The sequence below is a fragment of the Helianthus annuus genome, chromosome 9 (genome assembly GCF_002127325.2).
Source record: "Helianthus annuus cultivar XRQ/B chromosome 9, HanXRQr2.0-SUNRISE, whole genome shotgun sequence".
In the NCBI taxonomy this organism is placed as follows: Eukaryota; Viridiplantae; Streptophyta; class Magnoliopsida; order Asterales; family Asteraceae; genus Helianthus; species Helianthus annuus.
This window is the reverse complement of record NC_035441.2, coordinates 102854717-102879573: the sequence shown is the minus strand read 5'-3', so window position 1 is coordinate 102879573 and position 24857 is coordinate 102854717. Positions and strand designations below refer to the sequence as shown.

Genomic DNA, 24857 nt, shown 5'->3' with positions numbered 1-24857 from the left:
TATTCAAACTCTTATCATTAACAACTTAATTAAAAGAGTAAACTGCCAAAATGGTCTCTGAGATTTGGTCATTTTTGCCACTTTGGTCCAAAACTCAAATCTTTTGAATCTGGGTCCCGGTGGTTTCAATTTTGTTGCCATTTTCATTGAAAAACAAAATCTGATTAGATTTTTTATTTAACATCCATTTTTTTTGTCTTTTTCCTCCCTTTTAATGAAGGGCAAAATGGTCAGATTTTTTAGTTTATTATAATAAAACGTTAAAACGCCATTTTGTCTTTCATTAAAAAGGAGGAAAAAGACAACAAAAGCTGGATGTTAACCGAAAAAACTGACCAGATTTTGATTTTGGATGAAAATGGCAACAAAATTGAAACCACAGGGACCTAGATTCAAAAGGTTTAAGTTTTGGACTAATGTGGCAAAAGTGATCAAACCTCAGAGACCATTTTGACAGTTTACTATAATTAAAATCATACAATAGAGTATAAAATAATAGATGTGTTATCTATAAAAGCGTTCAAACTCTTATCTTAATTAAAGCTTTTACAATCTCATGTCTAAATCTTGTAACAAAATGCAAGCATTTTTTCCATTGGCTTTAGGAAGAAGACAAAGAAGTTAATGTCTTTCCATAAAAACATTGTACTACAGCAGTCTTCTCTTTTGTAGCTGCTTCACAACCTTGAGATGCCGCTTCTCAGCAACAATATGCAACACCGTTTCTCCCAACTCATTTACCTCGTTAACCACGAACATGCAAAAATCTCCGCAACTTCTGCATCAAAATCAGTTCCACTTAAAGTCCCTGCCAATTGTGAATCATTACCATCAAGGATTTGCTTCAAAGCTGCCAGCCGCTAGATAGAGCTCTGTATGAATAATATAAATACAAACACTAATTAGACATAGATTTAGGCAGTAGTAATGAGTTTAATTATAGGGATGAGCAAATGGTACTGGGTACCGTTTCGGAACCGGTACCAAATTTCCCGATCTGGTTCGATTTTCGGTACCGACATTTAGTGTTTTCGGTACTGGTATTTACAGGTTTTTACTTTCAAATATTGGTCCGTATCGGGTATTTTCGGTACCCATACCCATCTTTTAGAGCATCAAAACATTAAAATTGCAGCACAGCAAGAGCATTGTCCTGACCAAAGGATTTTTTTTCTTGTAAACTTTTATCCATACATTTTAACATATGTTAGGTCACTTGCCAGTTCTTAAATAAGAGCTTACATAAGGTCGTCAAGAACAAATTAATAGTTGACCAAATTAATAACCATTTCAAAAAAAAAAAAAAAACCATGTGAGTGTCGGCACACATTGTGTGCATCTAACTAACTCTATATAATCTGTAACTGCAGATACTATGTAAAATGTAAGAACATCCATTGGTGATGAGATCTACCTCGTATGATTAGCATCGTCCTTACGAGAGAAAACACCTATAGCGTGCTCAAAAATGAAATTAACTTTCTCACTTGTCTGGATAGCATGGACAAAGAACCTGCAGAAGTACATGTTACCGAAGAAAGCAAATTAATAAAAAAAACATAAGATACCAACAACCCTATACTTGTTAACAAAAAAATGAGTAAAAACATTACTTGTAATTGAGATAACAGTTAATCCTTTTCATGTGTTTATTCAACATTTTGACTCGTATAAACTCATTATCTAACTAATCAAGCGGGTTGTAAGTCAGTTTTAGAATCGGATTCACATTAACAATAAATTATAATAAAATAAACTAAATGTAAAATTCGTAAAGTAACCATATAAAAATATACTTAAAAAGTTCTAGTATTCTATCGGATATTAAAAAAAATACGGGTTCGGGTATAAGGTATAATCAGTTTCAGATATTTTCGGGTATAAACCAGCTACGCTATGGTTCTGAGTATGGGTATTGAGCTCAATTTAAGTTTATTAATCCTTGCCCATGTAATTTACAATTCTTATGGGTAATTACGCCAGCTTCTCCAAACGAATCCCATACGACGAAGTTAGTAATTTTAACATGATTAAAAGCTAAAAAAAATTGTTATTGGTCGGTTAATCTATGCTATATAAGAAAATAGAAAGGTAAACTGGAAGATGAAAAAAGGAAAAAATCGGTACAAGACCTCTTCCATTACTGAATCACTTTATTCCTGTCATTTTCTTTGTTATTGGTCGGTTGATCTATGCTATATAAGAAAATAGAAAGGTAAACTGGAAGATGAAAAAAGGAAAAAATCGGTACAAGACCTCTTCCACTACTGAATCACTTTGTTCCTGTCATTTTCTTATTTTCTTATCAACTAATCGAAATGCCTCTTCCATTAATGAATCAATTTGTGTAAGGACCTACACGAAAATGTCCTAAAACACCCTGTAAGTAAAAACCCGAACCCCTAAAACCCCAAACTTCATGAAAAATCAAGAAAATTCAATTTTATTAAGCTGTCGCGGGCCGCGAAAGATTCAAGGAAAGTCTACGCGGTGCGCGACAGCCAGGCAATTCTCCGGATAAGCTCTAGGGCCACGTGTCGCACACGTGGCAGACCTATACGGTGACACGGCAGCCCTAGCCGTAGCTAGGGTGGCCCTCGCGGGGTGCGTAAGCCGGCCTTAAGGCCTTCGCGAGCCGCGACGAACTCAAAATTCAGCTATATAACGAGCGTTGCACGGCCTTTCTTCTGTGTTCGAAAATTTCTTTCAAAAACGTAAACTTTTGCTTAAAATCGTGTGTTTAAGGGTCGAGACGCTGCTACGATAACGGGGTAATAACTCGATCACTGCTGCGATACAATGTCCGATCGATTCAAACCGATCCGATGGATGTTTAAGTGCTGCTTGGATTCGGGCTATACTTTGTCATTCATCGTGAGGGTTTTGATTTCGTGAGATTATCGTAAATGTTGTATTAAGTTACTAACCTAGTTTCGTTTGCATTATTTAACTAGGTTACCAGGCTTAATCAGTAGGCAAACTTTGTCCGTCTAAACTCGCAATGTGAGTCATTCTCTTTTTATCAAATTGCTTTGAAAACCCTAAATGTTTTCCAGTTATATTTTGCAGTGATTAAGTCTTTGCTAATCTTAAGTTACTGGCAGTAAGTGGGGTATTGTGCACATTACTGTTGTTTTTATCACTTTAGGTGGGTGAGCCTAATTAGTGATATACGTCACTATTGGGTGACAGGACCCAATAGTGGTATGACCACAGTCATAGATCCGGTCGAGTGACAGCTGAACCAGCTAATTATAAGATAGGGACAAAATGTGAAAACTCTTAATGTTGTAAATTATAACAATATGTCATTTTGTGCAAACTGAATGAATCGCCAGTATTTCCCCGCTGATAAAATCTTTTTAAACATGTTTCAGGTGATTTACTGTAAACAAGAAAAAGTGTCGTGTAGCATACCAGCTTGGATAAAGTGGCTCAATAAATAAATAAACATGTTTTCTGTAATCAGGGGATTTCCCAGTGAAATTCCTTTATTGTAAATTTCGAGGTTTATCCCGAAAGTTGAAATAAAATAATTGGGTATTTTCAATTTAAATGATCATGTTAAAATTTCCGCTGCCAAATTAAATATCAATACCACGGGTTTCTGTCCCGCGGCATTCGAACCGGGAAACTGGGTCAGGGGCCGTGACAGAAAAATGTGGTATCAGAGCCACTGATTTAAGCCACTTAAGTATTTAAGAAATACTTAAGCTTCTAAATTGCCATTTTGTGATTCGGTGAAAATTTAATTTACAATAAATAAAATTTTTAACTTGAATTTTGTGTGTTTCTTTATGTGTGCCTAACAGCATGAATGAACTATCGGAAGCCCTCCGAAGTTTCACTATCCATACTTCTGATATGGAGATTTCCGGAACTCAGTCTGGTTATCAGGCTGACACTGAGGAGCCACTAGTCTTTCAGGCCGAGCCCAAGGAGAAACCATAACCCAAAAAGAGAAGAAGGCTTCTGGACTGGAAGCGAGGACGCAAAAAGAAGCCCGCTGCCCAAAAGGTGAAAAGGATGGAGGATCCAAAAGAAAAAGGAAAAGAAGTAGGAGAGAGCTCTGGCCAGGCCTGGGAGTTGCCACCTTGGGAAGAACCGGATAAAAAACTAGCAAACTGTGACCTCATCGGACCTGCTGACGAAACCCTTTTCAATTTCCCTGCCCAATCCGAACTTCCTATCAATTTGGAACCTTCTATTCCAGACCCAATTGTCAACCCACAACCTTTTACAGGGCAGTTGGAAGAATGGTGGACAAGTGATTGGCACTTCCAGAACTTCATGAATAATCCTAATTTTTACTTTCCCCAGTTTGATCCCGAACCTGCACCTTTTCCATCCATGAACCCGGAGAACGTTGCCGAATTGCGCCGCTATGGCGAGGAATTGGTGGATGCGGGAAATCGGATTCGTGATGTGTATAATAATAATATGTGAAATACTATATAATATAACCTATAAAATAATATAATATTGTATAATAATAACAAAAATAAAACATCTGTAAAATAACTGGTTTGTATGGACGCATAATATATAAAAATATAAATGTCGCAATGTCGACGATTTTGGCTATCTGTGTTGACTAAATTGTGTTTGTGATTGCCCTATTGTGTTTAATTGCTATCCATTTTGTGACAATAATTTATATATATTATTCAGATGGAAAATGCAGTAAACCAACCGGCAAACGAAGTTAATCAATCGGAACCCAATAATGAAGACCATTTTCTCAATAGACAAGATATAGAAAATATCGTTGCTCATGGTATAGCCAATGCTATCCCAGCAATCGTCGCTGTTGTTAAGAATCCTGTTGAACCTTCCTAAGCCAACCATAGCAAACGCACTCGCGACGATAATTTCAGTAACAGTGTAAATGGGGCGGCAATAATAATAATAATGTGGTTCAAGCCCCTTTTCTTAAGAAAATGAAAGTGGCAACGATGGGTTGCACTTACAAAGAATTTCTTGCCTGTAAACCAGTCGAATTTGCAGGCAATGAAGGGGCGACTGCTGCACTGCGTTGGTTAGAAAAGACCGAAGCAGTAATTAAAATCAGTAAATGCGCTGAGGAAGAAAGGGTTATGTATGCATCCCACCTTTTCAAGGAAGAAGCGTTAGAATGGTGGAACACGGTGCTGCAAGCTAAGGGAAGTGACGTGGCTTATGCCATGAGTTAGGAGGAATTTAAGGAATCGGTGGAAAGAAAGTTTTGTCCCTCCTATGAAAAGGAACAAATAACGAATAAGTTCCTGAACAACCGGATGGTAGACGTTAATTGTCGGGGGTATACTTCGAAATTTTTCGAATATGCTAGAATTGTACCAACTCTGGCTTCGCCAGAACCGGTGCTTATTTCTTGCTACATTTGGGGGCTAATTAGCGAGATTCGTGATATAGTCAAAGCTGCGAGACCCCGAACCATTGACGATGCGGTCGAACTGGCCAACACCTTAACTGACGGATTGGTGCGCACGAGAGAAGAAAACAGGAAAAATGAATTGGCTCAAAAGATTACCCAAGGGTTCTGTGGGGGTAATAATAGTAATAATTTCAAGAAAAAGGGATCCGGGCAGTCTTCCATACCGCCGTTTTGCGGAAATTGTAAAAAGAAACATTTTGGAAAATGTAAGGAAAATTGCAATTTCTCCAAAAGACCAGGACACCGAGAGGAGGAATGCAGGAAGAAATCCGTAATCTGTTATAACTGCGGCGAAACAGGACACTTCAAGCCCGATTGCCCAAAATTGGTTAAACCAGCTGACAACAAGGCCAAACCTGTCGAAGGAACTAATAAGAAGAATGCAAGAGCCTTCCAGCTGACAACGCAAGAAGCAGATATGATTCCCGATGTGATAGCTGGTACGTTTCTTGTACATGACGTATACGCAAAAGTATTATTTGACTCTGGTGCAAACCAAAGTTTTATAAAATACTTTATTTTGCCAAGCCCTTAACCTACCTTTAACCAAACTTAGGCAAGTTTTCAGTGTAGAAACAGCAGAAGGAAACTCAGTTAATATAGATAAGGTTCTTCAAGAAGGAAAGATAGAACTCTTAGGACATAAATTTTCTGCAAACTTGCTGCCTATGAATTTAGCTGGATTCGATGTCGTATTAGGAATGGATTGGTTAGTAGCCAACCATGCTCAAATCCTCTGTGATAAGAATTCCATAGAAATATTTACGCCAGTAGGGGAAGTAATTTTGATTTCAGGAGATAAGCCGCGTAAACCAATGAAGTTCATTTCAGTAATGAAAGTTGCTAGTTATGAACGAAAACAAGGAATAGTGTATATGATTTCGGTAATCATTAACACTAAAAGCAAGGAACTCGAGGAAATTCCAGTAGTATCAGAATACCCTGATGTATTTCCAAAGGAGCTACCTGGATTACTGTCACATCCCGAAATATCAGAGCTGGCGTGACTGGACTGGTATCTTCATTGCACAGCGGAAGCAATTAAGCTAAGACTTCGCTAAGTACTCGAATTCCCATAGGTTCTCCTATTCCAACCGTTCCATAGTTTTGAAAATGCAACCTGAGAAAGAACATGCGAAAAAGTCAACATAAAGTTGAGCGAGTTCATAGTTTGTTTTGAAAAGATTTAAAATAAATCTTTCTGATAACCGGTTTAAAAGTTGTGGGGAAAACATTATAGAATCATTTTTCTCGATATATCATATGAAAACTGTGAGTCTAGCCACGAAAATCTTTGTGCATTACACGAGAGAGAATGGGCCGAGCCCCAAAAAAAAGTCTTTGTAAGCAGGACCAACACGTCCTCTTACTTGTACATAAGTTGAAAACGTTACCCAAGTTTGTAAATCCATGTAGTAGGAGTTTGCGTCATATGAATATTAAAAACATATGAAAGTTATAGTGTTGTAAGTTGGTATGTAAAGCGTCTATGAACATGTTGATCATTAATGTTTCGCGAGGACATTAATATATGCGGCGACATCGAAGGTACTCAACCCGCGTAGGCAATTTAAGTGTCGAACTCTTGACAATGGACACAACAGCACTCTAGTGGTCACCCCTGGACCGTGAGTGGGGCTCGCCCGTACCCATTAGATCTAACCTTTGTTCCTTGGTCCTCAAAAGGATTAATGGCACCTCAGTTACAGCCTATGCTCACATGATCTAAGAGTTCATTCCGTAACTTATTCATACCTAAGTTTGACATGTATTTCCCCCGAAAGTTGTAAACCGAAACGTTGAAAGAAAAGGGGGACATGATCTCACTGAGTTGTCTCATTTTTTGTACGCAGGCCAACCCAGTCTCGTTGTTGTAACTAGGACATTCTCGTCACTAGTCATGAAAATCATGCATGTTTGCGAAAATACGCGTTTGTTTTGTAAAACCGGTATGTTTAGTATAAACCTTTCGTAAACCTTTCGAGTTCGTTGAAATTCATTTGCAACATGGTTTATAAAGATGTGTTTTCGTTCATCGAAATAGTGTTTTCTTTTGCAAAAACTTGCATGTCTTTCCACCCCCGAAAACAGTTATAAAAATGTAAAACCGTAAAAAGTGGGGGTTATGAACTCACCTTAATATTCCTGTGCAAAGCTAGCTAAAAGTGATTCCGTGATGTCATTCCAAGAATGTGAACTCGCTAGCGTGCAACTAAAGCATTCCTAATCAAGGAATAAAAGTTTTCTAATTAATCAACGTAGTTAAACTACGTGTCCGAGCTCTACCGAGTCGCTAACAAAACGACTCTACGTGGGAAGGTGCAGATGAATAATGGTACGTATTCGAAATGTCGTATATGATACAGTAACATACCGTTGTAGTTTTATATACATATATTATATACTCGAAACTTGATGTTTGAAACGAATATAAATAAATATACTGTGGTTACCAAAGCACTCGAAAGTATTCGAGTCGTCGACGCTTGAAATATACATAACAACTATATTTAGTTCACAAAGGCGTTTAAAGTTGACGTGTGAAATAAATATTTGAATTCGCGATGTATGACTAAATATAAACTATTATATTTATTTTATAAAGACGCTCGGATTATCGGATGTTCGAAATAATCATAACTAATTATATTTGTTTTAGAAAGGAAATTCTGCGTCTTTGTTATTTGGAAGTTATTACATATGATATTTATTTCGTAAAAGGTTTCCGAGTTTTAAACGTTTGAAATAAATATATATATATATATATATATATATATATGTAATTTTGTTTATTTTTATAAAAGTTTTCGAGTTTTCTTCGGTCGGGATAAATATAATAACTAATTATATTTATTTTATAAAAGTGTTCTAGTTTCAACGTGTTTCGTAAATCGTCGCCAAATTAAATATAACTTTATATTTATTTAATAATAAAACTCGGAATTCCTTTAAGTGTCATTTTGAAGATATAAATACGTGTCGTGTTTCGGATTTTTATGAAAATCGGGCAGAGTTTCCTCTGTTTTTGGAATAACCCGACATCTAAAGTGTCGATATAATTTCAAAATTCAACATTTATTCAATCAACTCACGCAATATATATAGCTTTTCATCAAATACGCCAAAATAAAGTGTAAATAGTCGCTAAAGGTATCGATCGAGCTCGGTTTCGCGTAAAGTAAAAATAATAAAAAAGAAGATATCGTAATAACATATTGTTACGTTTAGCTTTACCGGGTCTCGAGTTGACTGAGTTTTGTCCTGACAGTTGACCAGGCTTGAATCGTGTTGACCCGCGCACCAAAACTGGCTCAGTTGACCGTTTGACCACGTTTGACCAGCTGTTGACCAACCCGAATCCGAACCATACTTGAACCAAAACTGACCTGTTGACCATCTTTCACCAGGTTTAACTAAACCCGAATGAAACTGTACCGAAACACTCAAACCAAAACTGATCTTAACTGAACCCACTGGACCGCCTGAAGTCTGTCCGCTGGCTTGCCGTGATTGAGACTCGAACCAAATATAACAAAAACCGAACACAGATGTCTCGAAAATCCCATCACTGATGTTGTTTGCCGTCGTTGGCGAGCTCCGGCTGCCATGTCGTCTTCATCATCATCTTAATCATCATCGATCATCAAGCCATCATCATAAATCAACAGGAAAAATCATCATCATCGGTCACAAAACAGAAAATAATCAAAATGAAAGAAATCGGGAGGGTTTTCTTACCGGTTACACCTGTCGGAAACAGGAGCACCACCACCGATGTCACGGCGGCGCTGCCGTCGCCGGCTCCACCCTCCTCTCTATCTCTCTGCTCAAACTTTCTCGGTCTCCATCTTCAATCGATCTCCGATCTCTCTCTCTCTCCTCGTTTCACTCTCTCTCTTCTCTTTTGTAGCCGCCGCACCACCACCGGACGGTGGTGGTGGTGTTCCATTTTGTCAACCGAAGGGGGGGGGGGGTCATCAGGAAGGAGAAAGGGGTTATTGTGAGCGTGTGTTGCCGGAGAACGAACAAGGACCGGTGGCCGGAGATGAGGCGCCGACAGCCGGTTCGTAGAGTGAGAGCAGGGAGAAAGCAGAGGGTGTTGTGTGCGGGTGTGAAGAAGAAATAGGGGGGTTAGGGTTTGTTTTAGGTATATATATACTTAGGGTTTTGTAGTGGGCTTGGGCCCAAGGCCCACAAGCCCACTTCTATTATTTTGCGCGGCCCGAACCTTTCAACGAGACCCGTTATCAAGGCCCGAGCTTTCTGGAACGTCGTAAATTAGTGTTTTAAAATAAAAAGGCATAAAATAGTTTCGGTAATCGCGTTTGCGCGTTCGTTCGTCAATCACGGGCAAAGTCGCGTTTTTCGATCGTTATGCGGTTGTGATGTTATAACAGTACGAAAAATTCAAAAAACTAAGTTTACAAGTATAAAATATTCGTAGAAAATTCGTATTTGTCGGCGTTGACAGTATTTTGCACGGTATTAGTTCGTTGTCGTTTAATTAATGTTACGTAGTTTTCCCCGAAAATCCTCATACGCGCACTGTAGCGTCCGATAAGCATTCCTAAGCACACCAAGAGCCTAATTAAGTTAATTCATGTCTTAAATACTATTTGTTAATGCCTAAACATTTGTTAATCGCGTAATTAGACGTCGTTAATTACCGGTTATCACAATTACCACCAGATAGGGAAGTAGAATTTAGAATTCATCTAATCCCTAATCCCTGGAACTACACCAATAGCTAAGGCACCTTATCGGTTAGCACCCACCGAAATGTTAGAACTGAAAAAGCAGTTGGATGAATTGTTAGGCAAAGGATTCATACAACCCAGTTCATCCCCCTAGGGAGCACCTGTGTTGTTTGTGAAAAAGAAGGATGGTTCGATGCGAATATGTAGCGATTATAGGGAATTTAATAAAGTTACAATTAAGAATCGATACCCATTACCAAGGATTGATGATCTTTTCGATCAACTTCAAGGAGCTAGGTATTTCTCTAAGATAGATTTGCGCTCCGGATACCATCAGCTAAAGGTACAGGAAGAAGACATACCTAAAACTGCTTTCAGGACTAGGTATGGTCACTACGAGTTTACAGTCATGCCATTTGGATTAACGAATGCCCCTGCAACATTCATGGACATGATGAATCGGATCTGTAAACTGTATCTGGATAAATTTGTAATTGTTTTCATTGACGATATACTTATTTATTCCAAAACCCAGGACGAGCATTGTGATTACCTACATGTACTCTTAACTCTGTTAAGGAAGGAAAAGCTATACGCCAAATTTTCAAAGTGTGAATTTTGGCTACAAGAGGTACAATTTTTAGGACACATGGTGAATCACGAAGGCATACACGTAGATCCCTCCAAGATAGAAGCAATCATGAACTGGAAGGTCCCGCAATCAGCCAACGAAGTTAGATGTTTTCTAGGGTTAGTAGGTTACTACAGGCGTTTCATCAAAGACTTTTCTAAGATAGTTGTTCCATTAACTAAGCTAGCCTGTAAAACTGTTAAGTTTGAATGAGGACCCAAGCAAGAAGAGGCCTTTAGGATTTTAAAGCAAAGGTTAACAAACACCTCAATTCTTTCCTTACCAGAAGGAACAGAAGATTTTGAAGTCTACTGTGATGCTTCCAAGCTAGGATTAGGTTGTGTGCTAATGCAACGCAAAAAGGTAATTGCGTATGCATCAAGACAGTTGAAAAAGCACGAGGAAAATTATACGACACATGACTTAGAATTAGGAGCAATAATTTTTGCCCTTAAGATTTGGAGGCATTATATGTACGGAAGTAAGTTTACTGTCTATACAGATCATAAAAGTTTAAGGTACATATTTGGGCAAAAAGAATTAAACATGAGGCAAAGAAGATGGATGGAAATTCTAAGTGACTACGACTGTGATATTCAATATCACGAAGGAAAGGCAAATGTAGTAGCAGATGCCCTAAGTCGTAAGTACCATGAAAAACAAAGGCGAGTTCGTGCTCTTAGATTAAATCCACAATTAGATTGAATGGAACAACTAAAGAACGTTCAAGAAACAACAATCAAGGATGATGCTGAAGGAATGAAAGGAAAAATAAAAGAATTAGAGCAAGGGACTGATGGGATTTGGAGATTCCATAGGAAAAGAATTTGGGTGCCTAGGCAAGGAGATTTAAGAGATAAGATTCTAGAGGAAGCCCATAAATCTAGGTATACGATGCATCCTGGTAATAACAAAATGTATCAGGATTTAAGAAATAATTTCTGGTGGATAGGGATGAAAAAGACATAGCCAGATACGTTTCTAAGTGTCTAACTTGTTCGCAAGTTAAGACAGAACACAAGAAACCTTCAGGTTTACTTCAACAACTAGAAATGCCTGTATGGAAATGGGAACTAATAACAATGGATTTTGTTACTAAGTTACCCAAAACCAGGAAAGGTAACGATGCAATCTGGGTGATTGTAGATCGATTAACCAAATCATCTCATTTCCTACCAATGAAGGAAACCTTTAGCATGGAAAAATTAGCTAAGTTATACGTAGACGAGGTAGTATCCTTACATGGAGTCCCACTCTCCATTGTGTCAGATAGGGATAGTCGTTTCACTTCACATTTCTGGACAAGTTTCCAAGAAGCAATGGGGACACGTTTAAATTTAAGTACTGCATACCATCCCAAAACTGATGGACAAAGTGAAAGAACGATCCAAACCCTAAAAGACATGCTCAGGGCATGTGTAATAGATTTTGTGGAAACTGGGATGACCACCTACCCTTAATTTGTCACACCCCGATATTTCCACGTATTACCGGTGGGCCCCTTGGGGAGTATCGTGACGTAGTTGATATCATCATAATCAATTAATCACAGTTTAATGCACAGCGGAAGTCTAAAAGTAATTATACAAACTGAGTTGAAAGTACAATAAAATATTATACCACGGATTGTAAATGGATCCACAGGCGGGTCTACGACAGAAAGAAATATTGTTCAACAGATTTTAAGCATCAAAAGCTTGCAAGACTCTTTAGTTGATACTAGGAGTAGCCAACCCATTACGCGTAGTACCTGCACTTAATCTTTTTTTGAAAATACGAACCCTTTACACTGGTAAATACAATTAACTGACTCTTTCGAAAACATTTATAAAATTAGTTTGGATGCACAAGGCACAAAATCTTTTATAACTTGGGACAATTATTTAAAATAATCTTGTATACAAATTTATATGTTTGTCGTCCATTCCGTAGCCCGGGTTAGAAGTACCGGGTTAAAGATTAATAGACACATCACTAATATAGTCCCACAGGGAGTTATCCTCACGTGTGGTTATACCTTATACATATGCAACTGTCAGGTATATGCCTACACCCCGTGCTTAAGTCATGGTCATTTGCATTTAAATGATGCTAAGGATATACAGGACACGGTCATTAACCCCCCAAAGGCATTGCATCAAACAAAACAGATTAAAACGGGTTATCTCAATGATTTAACCACTAATCGGTTAAAGATTCAATACCCGACCAAGCGGTAATAATTTACCGTATCCCAAGCCCGTATAAGGGAAAATAAGTTAAAAGTATTTACCTGAGCAAAAATATAATTTTATTCCCAGCCGTATATCAATCAGCAAGTACAAGTAGCTTTTAGTGGGCTCCTAAATCTGGAACGAAGGTTTTAATAACCTATTAGATTCCTAACGGGTCTTACTTAAGTTTAAACTTAGACCGGTTAGTTTTAACGAAAGGTTTACGGTTCAAAACGCAAGATTAAGCGAAGGCCGGATTAGAATGTGATTTAGACCCAATAAGTATGAGGAATTGTATAAAATGGGTAAACTAAACACATTCTGGATTTTGAAGTAAAAATGATAAGGTTTGACCCGTTTCGGTTAATTTATGCAAACTAGTTACATAAACTGTACCGAGCGCGAATATGCGTAACGGGTAACCAAATGATTCATGTACAGGTTCCACAAGTTATTATGCTTAAAATATGATATGACATCAGTAGGTTATCTTCCATTATTCCCAAAACGAATTTAAAACCAATTTAAGCCCCGTAAGGGTATTTCGGTCATTTTAGAATTTATAAAAGAGGTTAAATAACAATCTGAGGTTCTGGTCTAAAATAATCTGTAAAAATATTTATTTTAACAAGTTATATCAGTAATATATCATACATATGTGTAATTTATCATTTATGGCCAAACTATGCTCCGTAGGGGCATTTTGGTCATTTCACATATGCTTTAAGGGTTAAATTTGGAAATCTGAGTTCAAAACTTAAACTTACTATTAAAGTACAAAAATTATTCCATAACATCAGTAGGTAACAAGTCTTAGGTGCCAAATATGGTTTTAAGCCATACTATGCGCCTAAATCGCATAAAAGTCGGTATTTGATGATATTCGGGTTGAAAAAGGAAATCTGAGATTTTGATCAGTCTCAAGTGTTTAAAATATTTTATTTATCATATGATATCAGTAGAAAAAGGTTTGGCATGCAAATGATGCCTAAAACTCATTTTATTAACAAAAAGGGCTTTACCGTCAATTACCGAATTTATGCTAGAACTCTATGTTATGGTCAGTATAAAATTCAACAAAAATTTCCAAAAATCCCAAAATATCATATTACAATAGCGGGTAGAAAGTTTGGTGCCAAAAATTGGGTTTAAATATGATTTATGCCAAAAATGCTATTTAATTAATAAAAAGCTTTCGTTTTACGATATCGAGCATAACTCTTATTTCAGACCAGAAATGGATGTCAAATTTTTGGGACATACTAATATATCAGTAATAAAGGTTTTTGTCCTCTCACATTTTCAAAAATCTCGTTTTAATGTCAAAAGGGCATAACGGTCAACTTTTAAGCATTTAACGGAAACATGCAATGAACTAGGATTTCTATGGAACCCTATTGTATAACCTCAGAGGGTTATACTAACATATAATATGGTCCTAAAGGAACCCTAAGGCATAACTAAACTAAGCTAAATCGGGTTAGAACTGAAAGTCAAAGCAAAAGTCTACTTTTGCGACTTTCGGTTGCGAACCGAGCCTAATTCTCAGAACTGTCGGGTTGAACATGCCTAGACATGTTCAATTAATATTTACCAAGTTATTTAAGTGACAAAACTGATTTTATAGCTTCTATATTATTAGTTATGAATTTTATTTAAAAACTGACCCGTTTGACTTTTATTTAATTACTTTGACCCGACAATTAACTAAGTAAAGGTGGTAATTAGGAGGTGCCATTTTGAGAGTTTAATACCTACCTAATTACGATCACGTAGCCATATTCGTTGTGAACAATGGCTTGACCGTTTATGGTCTAGCTAAAAGTCAAAGCGTTTATCGTAAACGCTTGACTTTTCGGCTTTTAGAGCTAAATAAAACAAACTAGTCACGATAGGACACTTACAAATGGTCCTATGGAGTGAAAGGAGGTTCCTAAAATGTTAGGATCCTCTTAGGATTGAGAGAGAGCCAGATTTGAATGAATTGATGCAAGTGAGAAATGAGAATTCTTGGCCCTTTTATAGTTTTTGTGATCCTTCAAGATCTTGCCAAGTGTTTAAAGGTGCCATGAGATCTTTACAGGTGTTTTACCAGGTTTTAATACCGTCAAAGAGTCTCTAGAATTGATTTTAGTGGTTTAGAATGGCTTGGAGTGGGCTGCAAGCCAAAAAAAACAAAGCTGCCCAGATCTGGGCGTAGGCTATGCTGCAGGGGGCGTAGGCTACGGCCTGCATAGATAAAACACACACAACAACTTTCAAACTTTGTCATTTTTGGCCCCTTGTCTGCCATACTTGCATGTTCTGTTATAATTAGTACAAAAAGCCCTCCTTGGCCAATATTAGGCACACCCAAGAGTATGACCAAACATCACGGAGTTCCCGATTCGATTAAAAGGTCTCTCAAAGGCGTAGTTTCACACATTGACGCCTTTTGTCCTTTTAACGCACAAAGTTGTGCGTAATATCATTTAACGATATCAAAGCGTTTCATGGCCTAATTAAGCATTCCCGAGAGTATGACCGAACATTACGACACTCCAGTTCACTTATATGGTCACTCAAAGGTGTAGTTTTAAATGTTGACGGTTTTGGTCCCTTTAACACGAAAACTTGCGCGTATCATCGTTTAATAGCATCAAAGCCCTGTGCAATCCATATTAAGCATTCTCAAGAGTATGATTACCCTTCATAATACTTCGGGTTCATTAAAAGGTCATTCAGATGTGTAATTAAACATATTGACGCTTTTAACCCCTTTAAATTGCAAAGTTACGCGTGACGTCACTTATAGGCATAAAAGCCTTAGATGGCCAATATTTAGCATTCCCGAGAGTATAATCAAACATCATGAAGCTCCCGGTTTGTTAAAAGGTAACCCAGAGGTAAGAATTAACATGTTGATGCCTTTAACCCTTCGTCGCGCGGACTTTCAATTAATTACGCAAACGGCTAATCTCGATCAACAAGTGGCTCATTTGTGAATATGAATACCGTGTAACGTTATTCAGAGGCTTATATTAAGCATGTTGACACTTTTAGTCCTTTCGCATTCAAAGTTTTCGATTTTTCGCAAAATTAGTCCCTTAAATTCATCGTTTGACTTTATTAGGGTTTAGTACACGTGTCAACATATCATTGGACGTGATTTTACGAGGTGTTACATAATTGAATTCTCCTATAATAATAGTTATCACACAAGCATCAATGCTGCCCCGTTCGAAGCACTGTATGGACGAAAGTGCCGAACTCCAATATGTTGGGCAGAAATAGGAGAAAGTCAATTATCAGGTCCTGAGATTGTACAGGGAAACCACCGACAAGATAACTCAAATCAAGGAAAGACCGAAAACGGCTCGAGATCGCCAGAAGAGTTATGCAGACAATCGACGCAAGCCGTTAGAATCTCAAGTTGGGGACAAGGTACTATTAAAAGTTTCTCCTTGGAAATGAGTAGTTCGGTTCAGTAAGAAGGGAAAGCTAAGTCCAAGGTATATAGGACCATTCACAATTACCCAACGAATAGGACCAGTTGCCTATAAATTACAACTACCAGAAGAGCTAGTTGGAGTACATGATGTGTTTCATGTATCTAATCTCAAGAAATGTTTATCTGATGAATACCTAGTAGTACCTCTTCAAGATATAGAGGTAAATGAGAAGTTGAAATTTGTTGAGAAACCTCTACAAACAGAAGACAGAAAGATCAAGCACCTCAAGCATAAAAGATTGGTGCTGGTCAAAGTAAAATGGGATTCGAAAAGAGGATTGGAGTATACATGGGAGCTGGAATCAGAAATGAAGCGAAAATATCCTTACTTATTCCAGTAGATCTCGAGGACGAGATTTTAATTAAGGCAGGGAGGATGTAAGGACCTGCACGAAAATGTCCTAAAACACCCTGTAAGTAAAAATCCGGACCCCTAAAACCCTAAACTTCATGAAAAATCAAGAAAATCCAATTTTATTAAGTTGTCGCGGGCCGCGAAAGATTCAAGGAAAGTCTACGCGTGGCGCGACAGCCAGGCAATTCTCCGGATAAGCTCTAGGGCCACGTGTCGCACACGTGGCAGACCTATACGGTGACACGGCAGCCCTAGTCGTAGCTAGGGTGGCCCTCGCGGGGCGCGTAAGCCGGCCTTAAGGCCTTCGCGGGCCGCGACGAACTTAAAATTCAGCTATATAACGAGCGTTGCATGGCCTTTATTCTGTGTTCGAAAATTTCTTTCAAAAACGCAAACTTCTGCTTAAAATCGTGTGTTTAAGGGTCGAGACGCTGCTACGATAACGGGGTAATAACTCGATCACTGCTACGATACAATGTCCGATCGATTAAAACCGATCCGATGGATGTTTAAGTGCTGCCTGAATTCGGGCTATACTTTGTCATTCGTCGTGAGGGTTTTGATTTCGTGAGATTATCGTAAATGTTGTATTAGGTTACTAACCTAGTTTCGTTTGCATTATTTAACTAGGTTACTAGGCTTAATCAGTAGGCAAACTCTGTCCGTCTAAACTCGCAATGCGAGTCATTCTCTTTTTATCAAATTGCTTTGAAAACCCTAAATGTTTTCCAGTTATATTTTGCAGTGATTAAGTCTTTACTAATCTTAAGTTACTGGCAGTAAATGGGGTATTGTGCACATTACTGCTGTTTCTATCACTTCAGTTGGGTGAGCCTAATTAGTGATATACGTCACTATTGGGTAACAGGACCCAATAGTGGTATGACCACAGTCATAGATCCGGTCGAGTGACACCTGAACCAGCTAATTATAAGATAGGGGAAAATGTGAAAATTCTTAATGCTGTAAATTATAACAATATGTCATTTTGTGCAAATTGAATAACTCACCAGTTTTTCCCCGCTGATAAAATCTTTTTAAACATGTTTCAGGTGATTTACTGTAAACAAGGAAAAGTGCCGTGTAGCACTACCAGCTTGGATAAAGTGGCTCAGTAATGTTTTCTGTAATCAGGGGATTTCCCAGTGAAAATCCTTTATTGTAAATTACGGGGTTTATCCCAAAACTTGAAATAAAATAATTGGGTATTTTCAGTTTAAATGAACCTGTTAAAATTTCCGCTGCCAAATTAAATACCAATACCACGGGTTTCTGTCCCGCGGCATTCGAACCGAGAAACTGGGTCGGGGGCCGTGACACTTTGTTCCTGACATTTCTTATTTTCTTATCAGCTAGTCGAAGATTGATGGATGGACCTGATCAAAAGCAATGTACATACCTACAAATAAAAAAAAGTGGTGTTGACCCAACCTAGTTCGTTTTAACATGTATAAAAAAGTATATCATTTGACCCGTTACTTAGGCTAACCTATCATTTTATCATCTCCGATTCTATTGTTGTGCACTTGTATCATCTTTTGTTCAGCCACATTAATGCATTCCAATAGAATGAAACTACAAATTCGTAGATCAGTGGAAAAGTCACGAAAAGTTGAAGGTGGATGTCAATGGTAAAGGACAATTCAACAAAACGCTAATTGTCTAACCCAAATGCAACTCTATCTACTAAGAAGAATCAAACAAAAAAGAAATTACAACTTACCGGTGTATCGGGCACGATATGTTTTCCGAAGTGGAGACTAACAGAGGATGCCATGGATTGCCCAACGACGCCTCCGATCAGTTTCTTCAAATCGTCGGTGACCACTGCTAGTGTTTCCCTAACAAAGCACATTACTGTTAGAACACTACCATCCCTAGGTCGTTAAATATCAAACTAATGATATGCATTCCTTTGACTGAAGATATCATACATTATCTTCCTTTCTACAACAAACCCTTTTGTCATCAATACAATCCACACTCCAATAACGTTGAAGACTGTATAATACTTGTTATACTATCATATATAATTTAAGTTTGATTAGAATCCACATACTATAAGATTTGGGGTAAGAGCAAGTGATGGTTTGATTCAGACTTGTAAAAGAGTATTCATATCCCATTAGAGCGTATTTCAGAGCCTTACATTGTTGTCTAGCAAACCTATACAACAAAACGTTTTTACAAAACTAAAACATTATGCCTTTGTTTCCAAAAAGGCTGCAACTTCTCATGGCAGCCAACATCCCAAACCATGAACATAACATCTTATATTGAACTTCTCGATCTACGGCATGTAAAGTATGGTTGTTTTCACTACTACATTCAAGCCTAGCATAACAACCTAGTTATGTAAAAAACAAAATTAAAAAAACTTTAATTTACAAAACATAAGCGTTCTAATCAAATCTCACTGATGTAAAGTGCCCCTAAAGTTCTAAGAAAAAGCAAAACAACCAATATGGGAAAGAGTTGCATTCAAGCACGGACATAAAACATAAAATGAAAAAAGTTACAACAATTTAAATAGCCAGTCGCTCGCTGCAACTTGAGATTTCTTCCGGTGACTTTGCCTTGTAGCGTCAAATTTCAGTATAAATCACCACCACGAAGCCCTATGATTTTCATTCCTAGCTGTCTCAGCTAGCTTTCTGGACACAATATAATATCAACATCATTAAAGAACTCACAGTCTGAAATGAAAGAAAAACTATAAAAAAACCCCATAAACTATTAACCCGATACCTTACGAATAACAAAAAATCATAACCAAAAGGGTGACTATCAACGAAATCCAAAACCAACACACGACTGACTTAAAACCACCAAAAAGCGAAACTACTATTATGCTATCAAGACAAATGTAAACTTTCAAAACATTTTTCCTCTTACGTAAAATCCATCATTCATATACTCTAAAAACATATTTTGAACTATTTTATAATGTTGTTGCAACAAAAAAATCCGGTAACAAAGAACCAATTTACCCTTTGATACTCAACCAAAAAATCAAAATCGATAACGATAAAACATGATTAGTATCTATTATAACTGAAACATCTAAATCGAAGTAAAGTTATAGTATAAAGAAAATATGAATCTGTAATGAATGAAAGGGAAACAAACCTGGATGTAATAGAGATGAATATATGACATGAAAAAACAACAAAAAAAAGAACAAAATTAAGGATGAAGACGACGATCAAAGGGAAAATGGAATAAAATACAAGATTTTAAGTTAACATACCTTGATGTTATCAGATGTTAATCGGAAGAGTAGATAAAAGCCACAGTCGCTGATGATATTCTCAAGACAAAAGCAGAGAGAATCGAGAGAGAAGGAGTGATATATAGGGTTTCAATGGTTCTAGAAAGGTAAAGAATGTTTTTAGAGGAATATATAGGATCCGAATATAATGGGTCGGATTTCATATGTGGGGCTTCATTCGGTAAAAACCCAATATTTTTCCCGCCAAAAGCTGATCTAGGAGGCCCTAATTGAGTGCAACATCAGCCCAAATCCTTCCATTGATTTATTATATATAATATATATAATATATAATAATATTTTTTTTGTATGTTGATGAATTACATGCTGGTTTAGATCTAAAGAGTTAAAAGAAAGAGTAATATATTTCTATGCTTGACAAGTTCATGTTTTTTGCAACTCTATAGTTTCATTTATAACAAAATCTCCTTTCTATTCGAGCAATAAACTCATTGATATCTCATAATCAAGATATAAATTTTATAAAATGTGTGGTCGTTTATTTCATTTGTTTTGATGGCGAAAAAGTCGGCCTAAACTTCATTACAAAAAGTACAAAAAAATCACATGGGAATATCCTGGCATGAAGGATGAGGTACGCTTTGATAATCAGTTTTGAAAAGAGATCGCGGTGGTAGTCACAAAAGATGGTTAACCAATCAGGGGAGGGGAGGGGAGGTAGGTGAGGCACAAAATATGAAGGTGATGGGTACTTTGTCGAAAAAGGGGGTTGGTGGATTTTTTTCTTGTTTCATGTTTATTACATTCTATTAAGGGTAAAGTAAGAGTGATGAAAATAATAGAAGAAAAAATGGAAAACAATGAAAGAAGTGAGAGTAAGAGCATCTCCAACACTCACCTTCTGACCAAGTTAAAATTAAACCGAGCTAATGCAGCGTTGGAGGCGATGGTAATGGATGACGGACCGTCTGAACACCACACACACAAACATTATTTTATGATACATTTATTATATAAAATTAGGGTGTGACGTGGAGGTCTAGATTGTTTAGCATCGAAGGAAAAATGAAACTTATTTTAGGTAGAGGTCTGGAATGATGTGACCTTCTAAGGTGGCAGTTCTGAAAAACAAATCTTACAGTTGCGTTGAGATGCTATAATTAAAAGAAATGGAAAGAAATAGTGAAATGACATATTTCGTCTTTTAATAGTAGGGGCATAATAGTTATTTTAGTAAAAGTTAATTGAAAAAATAAATCCAGTTAGTGAAAATAATGAGACCTATGACAAGTCTTAAACACAAAGGATGATTTATATAACTAATAATAACTAAGAAGGAATGCATAATTTTCTAAATACAAAAAAATATATATACACACACTAGAGGGATGGCAAAGAGACACGACATGGAACACAAATCACATAACATATATAATATTTTAAATTAAAAATATAGCAATACCATACTCAAATTAAAGAAAAATATGCTATTTTTATGGTTTAATGTTTTAAACTATTGTAACATATGTTTTACAAGTTGTAATTACTTAAACTCTTAAAATTATTCTTTTATCCGCCTTATATGTATTATAATTTAGTTTGTGTGCGTATATATATATAATATAAGTAAATTAAATATGTTCAAGCGAGCTAACGAGGAAGTCAACCTTGATTCAAGCTCAGCTCATTTATAAACCCAAGTAATTTCATGCTGGTTTTTCTCAAGCGAGCTACGAACTATTTAGACAACCTTAGTATCAGTAACATCAACCAACCTGCCACACCTTAATTTCCCGTGGGCCCGAATATAGGGTTGATGTGTGATGATTGGATAACAGTTTTCACAATGCAGCATAAGTAGAGAGTAATAAAGTACAAATATTTTAATCCAGAAATTATATTAAATTTTATAACGTTGCCTTCGGTACAAAATATCCCAATAGGTAGGTTCTAAATAAATGGACCTTGGACATCATAGGTCATTAGCCATGTGATCGCAAATTCGGAAGCTTTTTGGTCGAACGTTATCCAGCCTACTATTGAGGTTCGCTACTTGTAAGTTAATCTTTAAAAATATGTCAGCTTTCGCTTTCGCTGGTAAATACTATTAACGACTCATTTGAAAAACTTTTAAAATCATTTGTGAGTCGTTGGGATTTTTCTTGTTACTAGATTTACATGCTTATCATATATTTGGGACCAGTGTTCATAACTGGTTTATGATTAACATACACACCGGTTCATGATTACTATTAACCTACACCCCGCACTTTATATGGTCATTACAATAAATGAATCGGGACACCCGGATACAATACTATTAACCCCCAAATATTTTTTGTTATTCAGGAATGGAATACTGATTAAACTCGGATTATCAACATTATGAAAGCATTTGCCCATTGTGATACCCGAACCAAGTAGTTTTGTACCATATCCCATGTTTTTTATAATAAAAAGTGGCTAAAAAGTATTTACTTGTACTAGTTGTAATCACAGTGTATTTAATTCTCGTAGTACAGCTGAATTCAAAGTTTATTAACTTATGGGGCGATTTCCGGAGGGCTCTATAGTCCAAAATGAATGGAAATATTTATCCATTGAAATTGTTACGGGTCATTATAAGTCCTTCGGACTTGACTGGTAAACTTAGAATTACGCTCATTAAGCGTGGTTTATACCCGTACGAGTGAGGACTCTCGTATAAGATGGGTCATTTAACCATACATTCTGATTTGAAGAGTTTTTGAAAAAGTTTGACCCGTTTCGACTACTCTATATGGTTTTTGTCATTTAAACTAGTTATGCGCTCATAAATACAGGTTCAGATTGTTAAATGAGTTCGTAACAAGTCTGACGCATAAAAATATATTTTATAGTGTTATACAAAATGTTTTGAAGTCAAATTACATGTTACATACATTTATAACCTCGTTCTTTGATTATTAGACAAAAAGGTATTTTTGACTTTTTGTAAATATAAGTTTAACTTGTCACTTGACCCATTTAAACGTGATGATCATAAGATATAACTGCAGGGAATTATACCCTATATAATGATGATCACGTGGGTGAGTTTAAACAGTGGTGGTAGTCTAGAACAATAATGGTAGTTGTTGGAGTTGGGTTATAACAAATGCAAAGGCAGTCAATGCATAGTCAACTCAGACACTTAGTCACCTACAAAGGCACAAGTATTAGAAATTCGTGCTCACAAGGTATGAACTCCAAAGTTGTCGACTCAATTAGTTATTTAGTTTGCGTGTGTATATATATGTATATATATATATATATATAGGGTAATGCTAGACAAAAAACCCTAAAAATTTTAGGAAACTCTGGAAACTCAAAGCTCCCGACTTTTTTTTTTTGAAAAAAATAACACATGTAATATACATGTTTTTAAGAGTTTTGGGCCAAAAAAAACAAAAAAGCGCCGAGTACTCTTTTTAAAAAAAAATAAACAAGTTTCAAAAACTTCGTTGACTAACATGTGTTAGATAAAAAATGCTGAAAGTTGCTGAAATTTGTTTTTTTTAAAAAAACCCTTCGGCGCTTTTTTGATTTTTTTGGCCCAAAACTCTTAAAAACATGTATATTACATGTGTTATTTTTTTCAAAAAAAAAAGTCGGGAGCTTTGAGTTTCCCGGGTTTCCTAAATATTTAGGGTTTTCTATATAGCCCAACCCTATATATATATATATATATATATATATATATATATATATATATATATATATATAGTGGAGGGTTCAAATAAGAAGAATTTTTTTGTAAAAATAAAAAAGAACAAACTTCAACCAATAATAATGCTTCATTTTACTTCATTTAATTTTTGTATTTAATATGGGTGTAATGGTATATTGGTAAAATTAGATAGATCATTAATTCTTAGTCTTCCTTTTTAATAGCTCACTAAATTAAATTTGTAACTTATTTAAAAAAAAATATATATTTTCAAAGAAGAAAAAAATTAATCTAAAGTGTAGGATAAATTATGAGGTGTGTAGGATGAATTACGAGTTGTGTAGGATAAATTTCAGTATGTGTAGGATAAATTTCAAAAACGTGTAGGATAAATTTTGATGTGTCTAGGCAAAAATTTTAGTGTGTAGGATGATACTCTTTGTGACTAATTAATTAGTCAAAATAATAATAAATGAGATGAGAGAAAAACTATTTAATGTTTTACAATTGTACCCTTTATTCTTTTTCTTCTCAATTTAATTTTCTTCTCAAATGAACCTCCCCATATATATATATATATATATATATATATATATATATATATTAAGGTGCCATCTTTGGCTCTCTCAACGTGTGCGTGTTTATACCTATGAATATATGTCTAAATCATACATTTTTTTCTTAACGGGTAAAAGTTAAGCATGTAACACCCTGGCTTTTGCGGAAGCGTGAGTTTATTTGATGTGACTTCTTAATACCATAACAATCAATCATAACAATACTATATGATAAAAACAGAGATGTTCATCCATTAATAAGGTTTAGAAATACAATACAACATCATTTTTAAAATGTCGACTCGTAAAACAAGATACAACCACAACATAATTTAAAACGTGTTCATGTGACACAATAAAAGACTTGAATAAAAAGATGGTTTTAGGACATGTAACCTGTCCAGGTAAGGGTTACACCTCCTGAACCTACTACCCTGGATGACGTCTTTATCTAGTACGCAGCTTGACACAAATGCAGACACTTGCTAGATCCCTTAGTTTCCTGAAATACATGTAAGTTGAAAAATCAACAAAAGTTGACGAGTTCATGTGTAAGTGAG

The 24857-nt window shown here is 36.3% G+C and overlaps 1 long non-coding RNA gene across 3 annotated transcripts; it reads right to left on the bottom strand.

Moving 5' to 3' along the window:
* Positions 1-286: 286 nt before the first annotated feature.
* LOC110878077 lies at positions 287-20189 on the bottom strand. 3 transcript variants are annotated; one of them, XR_002557594.2, is made up of 4 exons: positions 20071-20189; positions 18544-19474; positions 1415-1513; positions 287-872 (listed from the first exon to the last, which is right to left on the bottom strand). It is a non-coding gene; the product is annotated as an uncharacterized LOC110878077 (long non-coding RNA). The 3 variants fall into 3 exon arrangements; XR_004866014.1 differs by lacking the exons at positions 287-872; positions 1415-1513 and adding exons at positions 17516-18219; positions 18310-18395; XR_004866015.1 differs by lacking the exons at positions 287-872; positions 1415-1513 and having other exon boundaries at positions 19284-19474; positions 19950-20082.
* Positions 20190-24857: the final 4668 nt, after the last annotated feature.